This window comes from Cryptotermes secundus, unplaced genomic scaffold (genome assembly GCF_002891405.2).
Source record: "Cryptotermes secundus unplaced genomic scaffold, Csec_1.0 scaffold2039, whole genome shotgun sequence".
In the NCBI taxonomy this organism is placed as follows: Eukaryota; Metazoa; Arthropoda; class Insecta; order Blattodea; family Kalotermitidae; genus Cryptotermes; species Cryptotermes secundus.
In genome coordinates this window covers 151,545-155,470 of record NW_019743185.1, presented here as the reverse complement: position 1 = coordinate 155,470, position 3,926 = coordinate 151,545, and the positions used below count along the sequence as shown (strand labels likewise).

The 3,926-nt window shown below is 38.5% G+C and overlaps 1 long non-coding RNA gene across 1 annotated transcript in view; it reads left to right on the top strand.

The window, feature by feature from the left end:
* Positions 1 to 2,075: 2,075 nt before the first annotated feature.
* Positions 2,076 to 3,926, top strand: part of LOC111874081 — a 14,535-nt gene continuing 12,684 nt past the window's right edge. The window contains exon 1 of the long non-coding RNA XR_002844473.2: positions 2,076 to 2,174. This is a non-coding gene — a long non-coding RNA (uncharacterized LOC111874081). The remainder of the gene's footprint in view (positions 2,175 to 3,926) is intronic.

The window sequence follows — 3,926 nt, the reverse complement described above, 5'->3', positions numbered from 1 at the left end:
CATCGGGTGCCACTTGAACACAACAATGGCATAAGAGACCGTAGTCCTACACATGAGTTGCTTCTGAGGAGCAAGGAGACATTTTATGAGGCCCTGGGACAAATTATCAGACTGGAGGTCACGAAGCAAACAGTCGAGTTTTCCAATAAACTGAGGAAAATGAGCGTCAGGACATTTCGGAAGAGTCAGCCCATGCCCAAGCGGAAGAAGACACTACTAGCAGTTTAAGAATCAAAGATGTAGAAGCACTGTCCACTCTTGGAAATTTTGTCTGTACCGTCAGAAAAGATGATGCTGGTACACCTGGATCACCTGCCACATTATCAGCGAACCACTCCGGACGAGCAGCGTTAAGGAAGGAGCAGATAACATTTATGACACTGAATCACTTAAAATATATCTTTAAATTCAGTTCAACTATTTTTCATTGACTTCCAATGATATATCTGTTTAGTATCAGGACTACAATTATATATTCTGCTGCTATAATGCTTCTTTTGAAAATATCAAAACAATTACAATTAGGCCCGGTACTGTGAGCACCAGAATTATTACAACAGGCGAACCACGAAAACATCAGCCCAAATAATACTAGTATCTGTATTAAACACGTTATTCTGTGTAATTTCAAATTCCTTTATTCTAGTGTTTCTTAGTTGGTTTCATTCTAATTAATGGCAGTATTGAAATGACATTATTTTACCTAAATTTGTGTTGTCACTCTGTGAATCAGAAAGGTTGAGAACCATTACAGGCCTACAGTTACTATTAGGTCCTATTGCATATTCGCCCATCACCACCATTGTTATCATATGCAATCTCTTATACCCAGGTCAGATCTCACAGGCTACTATGGGTATTCTTACATGAAGGTTACAAATCTTTGTTTGTGGCATTTGATATTCTCACAGCAGTGACTATGGATTACTATCATCTGGGATAGGCTGCCATGTAGTTTCGTAGGACAGAGGTGGCACGTCCTTCTCGAACACTGGTAAACTAACGTTCCCTTAGGAGCAGCCCCAGCCTTCCACATGCATTAACGAAATGCTTAAGACTTGGGACTGAACATATGGCTGGGTGACCAAGATGGACAACACACAAGGGCAGTCCTGCTACCTCTCACTCTTATTTGTAACCAAGTTTCTTAGCAGATTCTAATGGGTTATACACAATGGTGTATAATACTCGGATTGACTGGGTTTTTGGACTTTGTCCATAGTCCAGTTTTTTAAAAAACCAGAGAACACAAAGTTTTGGAAACTGGATCTGTTTCCATTCTCCGATGAAGGGAAATACACCTACTCTGTTGGGTCCCTTAGTAAGAGCAAACTTCAGCCTCTGCATAGGATGCATTGGTTTCCATGTTGCATAAAATTTCCACCTCTTTCCTGTCTTAGTTTCAGGTCTGCCTTGTTACCCCCACTGACAAAGCCTGGTCTCAGGCACTGATGTTGCTGTTGTTATGCTAACAGGTTATCCAGTAATTGAAGTCAGCTCTTTCTAAGGGACCCAAACCTCACCTGAAGGCATAAGTAGATACAGTCTCTGAAACGTTGTTCTCTAGTGTTTCTGAATACTAGACAATGGAGACAGTCCAATACTCAGTATTTCCAAGTTTCTNCGGTTAATCCGCCCCCGGATAATCGAGAGTTGACTGTATTTGATTTTATGTGCATCTATCTATCAAACTACATGACATCACATTCCAGAAGACAGTAATTGTTCTATGGTTACAAGGACTGCAACAACTTGTAGCTTAGTATTTGAGTGCTTTTGCACATTCAATAATTTAAAATTATCCTGCAGAGAATGTGGTATCAAATCATGTGGCTGATAAATAAAAGGTAAAAAGATAAGGCTATCCCTGTAACAGGTCGGGAAGGCCCACTGGTTTGCGAGACATTGAGGCTCAAACATTTTCTAGACAGTCGGCTCACAGACAGTGGTGAGATTGTCAGCCTTACATACGAGCCATCCTTTACCCAGAAGAAATTCCTGGCACTCATTTCTGTTACAGGCTGAGTCAACCCCAGGGCCATAGTGTGGCTGGAAGGATTAGGTAAAGTGAAAGAAATCCATCTCATAGGGACTTGAACCTGCGACCTTCCAGCGTGTAGCATAGTGTCTCAACCAACTATGCTGCCGTGTGCCCCCAGTTAATAAATAAACGGGTAATTTTATCTGTTCTTTGATTCTGTATGATTTTAAGTCTGCATAAGAAATACAATTTTATTTCATTCCTACACCACATACCTCCTGTCGCAGAAATGTCTGTCATATATGAAGTGTACGATCTGTTACATGACATGTAGTCCAGCATGTAGTCAGTGTTGTGGGAATGGAAATTCCAACATGTTGTATATTTTTGTTATGTTTAATCTAACATTGATTTCATATTGTAAGTACTTTCTTACTGTTCTTGGTATTATCATAATCTGCAGAAAGATAATACTAGCTCTCTGATAAGAGGTTCTATGGTGATTAAAGACAAGATAGCAAGAAGACTTCATGGTGATTTTAGGTGCTAGTTTCTGTGTTGAGATCTGCTGCTAGGAGACGACTAGTGGAAACTGAACACTAACTTGTGTGTGCAATGGTGAACTGGAAAGTGTGCAATCAGTGATAGCACTGTATTAATGGTAATTAAGAGAACTTGTAATTGAAGTGCTAATCAATCCAATCATAAGAAGTAGAATCTGTTATTTTTGTCACACGTACCACGCTACACATGACAATACATTACATTAGTGACCTGATACCAAGATTTCGCTGATGGCCAAAACAGAAACGGATCACCTATTTGATTCTGATATTTCTGCACATATATGTTAGGCTCTTCAACAATACAATGAACCTAGTCCCTATTGAAAATAACTCAAAACAATCCACAATGTCAATCACAGATCTCTTGCATTACTCTGGGGCCCAGAAACATCACAAAAAACATGTCTGACATAATTGTCCGTACTTTTCCAGTGAAAACCTGCAGTTTTTTGATCTTCTATATTGATATCACTTTCACTCACTATCGCTTCACAATGTGCAATGTAATCAACATGACTTGAGCAATTGTCACTGCTATCAAATTCACCTTCAATTTCTGAATCACTTATGATCTCGCCTTAATATTCTACCAAAATATTATAGATTTCATTGCCACACAAACTCTTAGAACCACTTGCATCCACTGTGAAACAGGACTGAGGCAGGATTTGTGTTGCTGCAGAATGCGGGACATAGCATCAAGCACTGTAGGTGAACACCCCTCTAATGTATAAAACTTGTGTGAACATGCATACAAACCAGCAGCTTAGAATGTCTTCCCTTGAGCTATGAAACCAGCTTCAAAACATGTCTAATATTAGCAAAGAGATGGTTGGCCATGATCTACACTCCTTGAGAAAAACAGAGGTATTATTTCCAATATTATATTTAAGCATCCTGTTACACTCACACAATATATATGAGACAAACTCCGTCTTAAGTGCAACAATTTAATTGTTCTTTCTTCTTCCCTTCCTCCACACTACATGTTTCAGCCCTAAATGGCCATCATCAGGTGTGTATTCTTACATAGCTGCTACACTGCCCGTAGTTTAAAATTTAAAATCACCAGGCTTTCTAATTGTATGTACGTATAAAATCTTTGTTAATCTACACACGTCAATTTGATTTCTAAAATTGGCACTTTTTTAAAACTTCAATTCAAATTAAAATGTCTATAAATTTACTGCTCTTTTTCTTTTTCCAAATTTTTAAAAATTAAAACTTTCTTGGGGTACATGCCCTATGTCTATAGTGCTGCAGCGGCCACTTCTTGTTTTATCGCTGTTCAGGTATTGTCTGTAATATACAATTATTCGTATTACTATCTTATGTTATGTTACGTTATTCTTATATGTTTATACTGTTATTTGTACTTA